The following is a 9,627-nucleotide window of genomic DNA, read 5'->3' as shown; positions in this document are numbered from 1 at the left end:
GCGGGGCCGCCTGCACTGTCTCTTTAAGGGCGCTCCGTCTGGGGTGGCGCTTTCCTCCGCGAAGGCTCCTTTGATATTAATAGTGTTGGTGTCTTGAAACTGACGTAATGCGGGGAGACGGAGGTCCTGACAAGCGATAACAGTCCTGATAACGCGCCGGCCGCCCCGCGCTCCCAGGCCGCCGCCTCGCCGCCGGCGGGGCCGCCGAGCCGTGCCCCGGCCCGCGCCCCCCGCCCTGCCGCGCCCCCGCCCCCGCCCCCGCACCGCCCGCCGGCGGCCGGCGGGCCCGTCGCCCCCTCCCCGCCGAGCGGGGCCGAGGGGGGAGGCAGCGGCGCCGCGGCCCCCCCCCCCCCCCCTCCTCCTCCTCCTCCCAGGCCACCGCCACATAATCCGCGGCCAACTCCGCCGGCAGCAGGAGACGGTTCATGGCTCACGCCGCGGCTCCACCATCTTCCAGGCTGCCGAGGCTGTTGCTGACGGTTAATCAACAGGTAAGGCGCGGGGGGGCGCGGGCGGGGGCGGCCCGGCGGCGGGGAGGGCGCCGCGGCCGGCGGGCCGGGAGGGGGCGGCGCGGCGGCGGGCGCGGGGGGGGGGCGCCGTGCGGGGCGGGGGAGCGGCGCCCGAGGCAGCGCTCCGTGTGCCCGGGAGGAGCGGGGGGGGGGCAACGGGGGTGCACCCCCTCCCCAAAAAATAACCCCCCCCCAAAAAAAATCCGCAACAGTAAGCAAAACAACAAACCCAAACCAAACAACAAAAGCGGGGGTGGGCATAATCATAGGGAGCGGGGGGCTGCTCGGATTTCACAGGCTTTTTTTGGTGCATCTCCCCCCCCCCCCCGCGCCCCCTTCCCTCCGCCGGTGGGTCAAAGCCATGTGTGATGGCTGGAAATTGGCGACTTCAAAACCGCGGTAGCCCTGCTGGAGTCGGGAGGGTCAAGTTCAGCGGCGGCGGCGGGCAGGGGGAGCAGCCCCCTGGCCCAGAGGCGGGGAGGGGAGCGGCGACGGCGGCCGCGGGCTGGTGCGGCTCTGCCCTCCCCTCCGCGCCTCTCCGCGCCTTATCTCCGCGGCACCCGATTCCACGGCACCGGGGCGCTCCGGGGGGAGGGGAAGGGAGACGCGGGGGGTGGAAGTAGAAGACGAGCAAAGAGGGTTTGCATCCGATGAGCTGCAGTCGCACAGTCCTGCCGCTCCTGCCGCTGCTGGAAGTTTTAATGGGGATCATGACAAGCGGGGCACAGAGGCACCATCATGAAGAGTAGTAAGTTTGGGAAAAAACTTTTTTTTTTTTTTTCCCCTCCTTGCCCGGGGACACACCGGGGGAGGCCGGGTGCGGAGCTGTGCTGCGCAAGGAAAGGGGGCTTGGGGTCCGTCCCGGTGGTCACACTGGGTAAAAAGGCAACATGGTAGTGGTGATTTTTTTTTTTTTTTTGGTTGCTGTTTTGTTTTGTTATCTTATGTTTTTTGAAATCAGAGCACAGAGAGACGTAAAACTTTTCCCTCTTAAAGGCAAAGCTCTTCTCTCAGCTCTGCGTCCTCACGCTCGGCTCTCCCCTGCCTGCCACAACTTTGTTGAGCGTCTCACTTTTCGCCCCCTCCCCTCGTCCTCGGGGGCTGCCGGCGGGGGGCTGCTCCCCGCCGTACTTATCCGCGTGTTTGCTTTTCGGACGGAAGGAATGAATGGAGGTGAGGCCAGGGATAGAGGGGCTGTGCGGAGGCTGCGCGGCGGTGGGCGCTGCGCGCCCGGGGCAGCCGGTGTGGCTCGGCCGGGGGTGAGCAGCTGCGGGGCCGGGGCCGGGCAGGGCAGGGCAGGGTCTGTCCCGGAGTGCTGCCCTTCGCCGCGCTTCCCTGGGACGCGAGCGGCTCCCTGAGGGGGCTTGACATTTCGGGGGCTTTGTTTATCTGCCTCCCTGCTGCAAATCAAGGCGTTCAGACATCCCGGCACTCCTACGAGGTTTCTACCGGGGCCCGCTAGCCTTCTTTATAATTTATCCTTTTCTTTTATTGTATTTTTTTCTTTTTTCTTTTTTTTCTTTTTTTTTCTTTCCCCCTCCCCCCCGCACTCCTAATCGGTTTGTGTTTTCTGTCTGCAAATGGCAAACTTCCCAAGTGCACTGACTGAACTGTGGGGGTAAGTGATGAGTTGGAGAGACGTCTCCCCTCCATCACTCCTTCCTCCACCAGTGCGAGTACCTTGGTTGGTAGGGCTGGAGCCGGAGGCATCTCTGCACCCTGGGGGAACCGAGGAGACAGATCCCCTCCGAATGGAGATATTTTCTAGTAAAAAGAGTGTAAGCTATCAGGCGGAACTGTGCTGCTTTCACTGCTTCTACAGCATGCAGCGCATTTTGGATGTTGATTGAAGCAAACAATAATTTAATACGCTTCAGGTTTTATTTAATTGAGTTCAGTAAGTCTCTCAAGGAACCATCAAACTTTGCTATTTAGGCAGTCTTCCTTAGCTGTGCAACTGAATCCTATGGATGTTGGTGGCATCATGTTACTTTCCTGTTGGTTTTAGGAAAAAGTTGAACATTTAGAGAAGACTGCCAGAGTTAAAAATGCAAGGGGCAGCAAAGGAAAGTAGTGATAAGAGCCAGTTCCTGACGTGGACAAAATGAGAATAAAAGTTACAGTAGTCTTCTGAACTGCAGTTTGTGTTTGCCTCATGTTCGCAATATGTGTATTAGGTTAGACAGCTCTTTCAGATATTCCACCAGAGTGACATTTAAAAAAAGCCCTCCAAGAGAGTGAGGAATTTTTTTTTCTTTTTTCTTCTTTTAAGTACTCCGGGTCTGTGAGTAAATACAGGGTTTGTTTGAGAACATCAACTATTTCCTGTAAATTGTGATGCTGACAAGACTGTCTGGAAATGATATCAACACTTTGAAAGATTTTTTTTCTTTTCTTTTTTTTAACCACTGAATGAAAGTTTTTTAATAATGTGGTCAAACCAAACAAGTGGAACCTTTCTCTGTAGAGGGGAGAGAAAAGTCTTCTTTCTTTTCTCCTCTTGAAAAATGTATACCTGCTTGAGATTTGCCTCATAGATTCAATAATGCTGGAGTTAAGTAGTGCATCATTGCCTATGAACATATTAATCCTCAGACTGTTTATGACAACAGAAGTCTGCTTCACCTTTTTAAAGCCAAGAGAGATTAGATATGAATAATCCATAATCCACCTAGTTGTGTCTGATTATAACTTTTTTTTGTTACATATAGCAACTTTTTGCAGTTTGAAACTTTACTTATAATAGTCACAACAAAATAAATAAAGGGCAAAGTTGCATCAGCTTTTAAATTTACATGTTTTGCCTGTGATCTTCTAAAACAGCCTCTAAATAAAGGTTAGCAATCCTTGTGAGAGTATGGCTTTATTTTTTTTTTTCTTCTATATTTCATAGTAATGTTAATAAAGGGAAAAAATGCAAATGACAGCTTCGAAGATCTGAGACTTCTTTGGGCATCAAATACTTACGATGCGGCCAGGTTATCCTCGTATATTTTTAATGCGTTTTTAGTCTAATTTATACGGTAGGTTTTTGGGTTGCTCTATGTTGCTATCAGTGGTGGGAGTAAATTCAGTATTATTTTATAAATCTCCAGCAGTATTATTTTTTTATTGTGTGTTGTCTGTTGTTCATAGTAAGCTTTCATAGTGTACACTATGATCATGCATGCTCTAGCTGCGTGTGAAGAAGATTATTATTCACATATTGTGATTGTGCATTAATAACAGTGTACTACTAATTCCTGTGTGTGGACTCGAGTGTCTGTGATATGCAATGGTTGCTTCTTAAATCTCTGTATTTCAATCATACTATACTTTAATGCTGGTTGACACATAGGGTTTTATATTTTCAAAGCATTGTTCAAACAATGACTAATTACTTTCTGTTCATACGAATTACCTCTTTTACCATTTTATCAGACAGTTGCTTTGAAACAAAACTATTTTACATTACAGTGTGAAAGAGTTAAAAAATTAGCAAAGACATTTAGGAAAAACCCAAGATTTTAATTACAAACAGGCAACTTTGGGTATGTATTTAAATTTTTCTTTTTATGTGGAACTTTCCTTCTAAGTTTGGGGGTGTGTGTGTGTATGTGTTTGAATATTTATGTCTTTTACAAACTCTTAACAATATTCTAATGTAATAATCTCAACAGAAGCATTTTCAGCTCTTAACTGTAGCCATACTGGCAGTATCACTTTATTAAAGGTTTGTGGATAACACCAAATATAACACTGTGACAAAGTTTATGGTTAAATATTTTTGAACCGGGCAGGCTGGGAATCAGACAACTCTTTCTGTTAGGTGAAAGTAAAGTGGAAATAAATTACATTTTTAATACAGTTTCAGTTAAAACAAATGGCCACCTGGTAGTAAAAGAATTGGCCTTGAACAGAAATATATTCTGATTAAGATACTCTAACTGGTTTGTAAAATGAAGCCATTCATTCAGCAAACTGAGAACTTTCCAGTTACTGTTTGCCCTTGCTTAATTTAGTTTCCTCAACACAACTAAGTGAGGTAGTCTGTGTCTGGTTTTGGCAATCCCGGGCGACTGTAAGCTCGGGCATTTTTGCCCCAAATATTACACCTTGCGAGTTAAAAAGCAGTTGGTTAAAAAGAATAGCAGACAGTTCTGAGAAAAAAAGAAAAAGTTTCTTTTTAGGTTCTGAAACTTTCAGAAGTTCTTACCTAGTAAGAAAACAATGCTATTTTCAAATACTGGTGATTAATACTATAACCAGCATAGTCTGCACCCATCTATTGTATAAATACCATTGCCCGTTGACCTTTGGATACATTAATTACAGCATATCTGGTCTAGGTTCTACTATTTTTGTCTGTCCAGAAGATAAATAAAAGTGCCCTTTCCAGTCCTCCTGGAGAAGAAGAACTGTTTTTCTTGGTACTGTCATGAATTATGGAGTTTTTTTTCCTACCCTTTGACAATGAATTTTTTTTTTTACTTTAAAAAGATAAGCCTGCATCCAAAGAGAGATACTTTGATTACTTTAAGACTATTTTCGCTTCAATTTTCATGGTATGTACAAACTTTCTGGGCTTTAATTTTTTCTGGATTGTGTGTAATTAAAAGAAAAACACGTAATGAGTTATATCAGATGATATGAAGGATTAAAGTACAGTTACATCATTGAATAGTAGATGTTTACAAGGGCAAGACATGCAACTACATTTTAAAGATTATGCTTATTATTGACTTCTTCATGTTGTTTTGCACCTAATAAATAAAGGGCCTTCCAGAATGCAACCCTTTAGCCAGCTGTCTGCATGCCCAGAACATAAGAAATGCTGCTGGGGCACAAGAGCGTGGGGGGAGAGAAGCGGTGGCATATTATTCTGACTTCTTGTCATGCAGACCAAGGCTCAAATGAAACATGGAGCAATGGGAGAATAGCTACCATGGTCTTGATTTGAGTCCCCAGTGGACATTTTGTCACACCCCAAAAGCATTGCACAACTGAGCGCCATTCCACTTAATGTGTTGTCCGGAGTCAGAGGAGTCTCTGATTTGGCGTCACGGGGTTTAGAAGACTGTGATTTAGGTGAACTGGAGTAGCTGCGTGTAAGAAACTTTGTTTAATAGCTGTCTATGTTTTATTCATGTTCTGCTGTATTGGTTTCTTATTTTCTAGTACCTTTAAAGTGGTTCTTTAAAATTTAATATTAACAGCACCAGTGGAAAATACATCTAAAGTTTAATAGAAATTGCTAATCTTCTATCTGTGATTTTTATTACGGTCCTGACATATTAACTACAGAATCTTGCTGCGGATCTCTGTCCATAGATTTAAAAAAGCTGTAGAAAGAGTATTTTTCATTAAATTACATATCTGCCATGAGTGGCACTTCTGTAGGATGTTCTTACAGAACCCAGTTGGTTCCATCCCGTAAAGTTTGGGAACTTCTGCATGCTCATCGGGGATGCGTGTGAGTACAGCAGCTACAGTAAGATTATTTCAGCCTTGAAGATAGAATTGTTTTGAATCACAAGGTTTAGTACTAATAGTATTTTTTACTTTCGTAGCTGCATTTCACACATATCTAATTTCTTGTAAGTCTGCTTTCTTTCCAGGCTCGTATCGACTCTTTTTTTTCCCCTTAATATATTTTAAAATATTTAATTTTTAAAATGTTACTAGCCCTTTAAAAACCTGTAATAAATGCTTTACAAGTGGCTAGACACCTTCCCTGGTGGTTTAATTTATACAAGCAGGAAACTTTCTCTCCTTCTTTCTCTCTCTCTTTCTTGTTTTCTTTAAACCAACTGACGTAATGCCAAACTCTGCTTTAAAAGAACAGACAGAAGTAATTGGTAGCTTTTAACTTTTAATAATGTTCTGGATTGGTTTTAGTGGCCAAACTGCTATTTTTTTAAAAATTCAAGTAAAAACGGGCTTGTGGCCTGAGGAAGAAAGGCCCTGTTGATGCAGTTATTTTTATTCTTGTTTTTCAATCTGTTATTAAAAATCTTTCCTGCTGAGCTCTGCTGGATTTCTCCAATTGCTCTTTGTGATGGCTGGTGCATTTCAGGTTACGGTAACTTAAACTGTTTTCTGATTTTTTTTTTCCCATGGGCATTTTGAGATGCTTTATCCTTTTTTTTTTTTTTCTTTTTTTCTTTTTTTCAATTTTATTTTATTTATTTGATCTCCCCCCAGTACACCCCTCACTCACACCCCTTCTCTTGCCCAGCACCCGAAACCATTTATTTTGATTTAGACAGGAAAAATGTTAAACATACCTTGGGTGGCTGTTCAGTGAATATTATTTTCCTAGTATGAGAGTGTTTTACACCTGTTGGTGATGCTGGTTGGGAAGATACTCAGATATTCACTGTCCCAATGCAGAAGAATGAAGATACTCTATCTTGCAGAGAGCCACTTTCTGTGCTCCCTCCACCCCATATTTTAAGGCTAAACCAGATTTTAAAATATGTTTAGTAATAGTCTCTAGCAGTCTTTATCTATTTGTATTATGCCGATATTAGAAAAATGAAAACCAAACAGAAGATTTTTTTAATTAACCATACTTAAGGAAATCCAGTTTACTGTCTTTTCTTTCTTAATTTCTTCATTTTGTTTCAAGTTTTCTGGCTTATTTCCTTAATTTCTCTTCTACGTCTGCTGGGGTTTTGAACACAAGCGAACTTTCTACGGTAAAAGGCGAAGTTGGGCAATAGACTTTCTTGCGAAGTTGACGTCAGGACGACTTCATAAGTTGGCAAGTAGGGGAATCGTTCAAAGACCAAGTTGGCTTGTGCCAGTTTTCCCTTCCTTAGGGGGAGACACTCCACCCAGTAGGAGGTTACCCCACCCAATGTGGAGAGCTATAATTCAGTGGCAACACTTTAAATGTCAATCCTCCCTAGGGTTTAAACCCCAGACTTGTCTTGCCTCAATCTTTATATTTAATCTAACATTCAATCTGTTGAAGTAACATCTCATCTTCATAAGCACTTTTTGGGCCTGATCCTGCAATTCTCATTTTTGAAAAATGTTCATTGACGTCAGGGGGACTTTTGAATTCAGGATTGGCCTCTGCAGGGTTGTGTGTATCTGTGTCTATATGTAAGTAAGATTACATCTCCTTGATGAATATTGTATGATCCCTGTTGTTGAAGATAAAATTGTTAAATGCTTCCTTTATCATCTTAAAAATCTGAAGTAGTCCTGGAGTTGTAATGTAAAATAGATTTCCCTCAATAAGTGACATGTGCTTACTTTTATTCGGTGTTTTCTCAGATTAATCTTTGAGTTTAAAAAGTTGCAGCTCTGAAGAATTTAAGGCATTTCTGCCATTTCCCCGTATTTCTCTATATTATTCTCTAGACATATTTCTGAATACCCTTTTTGGCAATTTTTTCACCTCAAATGGAAAATGAACGTCACAGCCTGCAGCTCATTGCCTGCAATAACTCTTGGGCTATTTGCATAATACTGAGAACTCCCAAGGAAAAATTTAGTTTTGGGGTATTCTCAAGTCAACATGTAATTTTTTATAGTTACATTTTACTTCACCGTGGTTTCTGTTCTCAAGCATCCTTTTCAGATCCCCCATTACATTTAATGAGGCTGACAGCGCAGGAGGTAATACATAATTTGATATTGTAAAAATGTTATAGAAAAAGCACCAATGTGTTCTTCTTTCTGCATTTTGAAAATATGCCACCATTTTTAGTTTACTGATGTGTTTGTGAAAAGAAAGTTCTTAAATAATGATGTTAAAAATTTTCAATGCACTTAACGTTTCTCAGAAAGATTTACTAAAACAATATGCTTCAGTTTTGCCTCAAACTACTTCAAGCCACCTCTGGTCCAAGAATGTACCAGTTCTTGGTTCCTGGAAGATTAAGCATGACAGTTTCTATTATATAATGAACAGCATTATTGTTTGAACAAAGGTAACATATTTTGATTTGTGTACTTTTTTTGGCAGCTGGCACTAGTGTAGGTCTGAAATGAGTGGTGATCTAACAGTGTAAATATCTGAACGTTCTTGAAACACACAGTATAGATGTAATGTGTTTAAATTATTGAATCTATATTATATAGAATGTGAATGTATGTGTATATACAAAGCTGTAAATGGTGTGTTCTGCTATCTGTAGTCTTCAAATGTGTATCCTTCGGGTGTTCCTGACCTACTTTACAAAGTCTCAAGTCTAAAATACTAAAATACATACCAAAACTTAAAAATCAAACATACATCTTGGTGGTTTACCAAAAAAAAAAAAAAAAAAAAAAAAAAAAAAAAAAGAAAAAAAAAAGAAAGCAGGGTAGAATTTGTGCTAATAGCTAATAAAAAAAAAAAAAAAGCGTAATTTGCCTAGATAGATACCTTGCAGACTGCTTTTGGTTATCCCAGTGACTTCACTGGGATTATTCTAAAAGACAATTTCTCAACTGATCTAAAAAGAGTTTGAAGTAGATACTGAAGTCAGGTATCGCCTAAAATTCCTACGTGCAGATGTGGTTTAATGTTTAATGGAAGTTAAATGGATTAGGATAAAGCAATTTTCTTTGGGGGTAGAAGATTTTTAGTGCTTTCAAAGTATGATTCTTTTTAACTTTCCGAAGTGCCGCTCCTCAAGAAAATGCTGTGAGTTATGTGAAACATCACCCAAAATTTACTGTGCAGATTAAATGTTGCTTCATGAACTCAGTTAATGAAAGAAAGGTAACTTCGATTTCAGCTTCATAATCATAACATAGTTTGCTTTTCTGTTTAGCATTCTCAGTTTTAGGTGTATTAAATGTACTCATCAGACATTCTCCAGCTGCAGTTAGACTATAAACCAAAAATACACTACATGGCTGAGCGTATTCCTCCTGCATGCATAGATACGGACACGCATGCACATACGTAATTAAAAAAGTAAACCTTGCCCCAAATACCTGAGGCAAAAGCTTGTGAAAATAGATTAGCCTCACATTGTGCCTTGCAGGTAAACAGGATCTGAGGCTGATAGAGAAATGGGAGAGGAGAGCTCCTGAGCGGAGGCTGCATGTCTGCACTGCCCGGGCACTCAGCTCTGGATGCTCAGGTCTGGGGGCTGTCAGTAAAAATCCCACATCTCCTTTCAACTATTGCAGT

The 9,627-nt window shown here is 42.3% G+C and overlaps 1 protein-coding gene across 1 annotated transcript in view; it reads left to right on the top strand.

The window, feature by feature from the left end:
- Positions 1-351: 351 nt before the first annotated feature.
- TRPS1 (transcriptional repressor GATA binding 1) overlaps positions 352-9,627 on the top strand; it is a 207,721-nt gene continuing 198,445 nt past the window's right edge. Inside the window, exon 1 of the mRNA XM_030446296.1 lies at positions 352-491. The gene's annotated coding sequence lies outside the window, so the exon portion shown is untranslated. The remainder of the gene's footprint in view (positions 492-9,627) is intronic.

The sequence above is a fragment of the Calypte anna genome, chromosome 2 (genome assembly GCF_003957555.1).
Source record: "Calypte anna isolate BGI_N300 chromosome 2, bCalAnn1_v1.p, whole genome shotgun sequence".
NCBI classification, from domain to species: Eukaryota; Metazoa; Chordata; class Aves; order Apodiformes; family Trochilidae; genus Calypte; species Calypte anna.
This window is presented reverse-complemented; position numbering and strand designations above follow the sequence as displayed.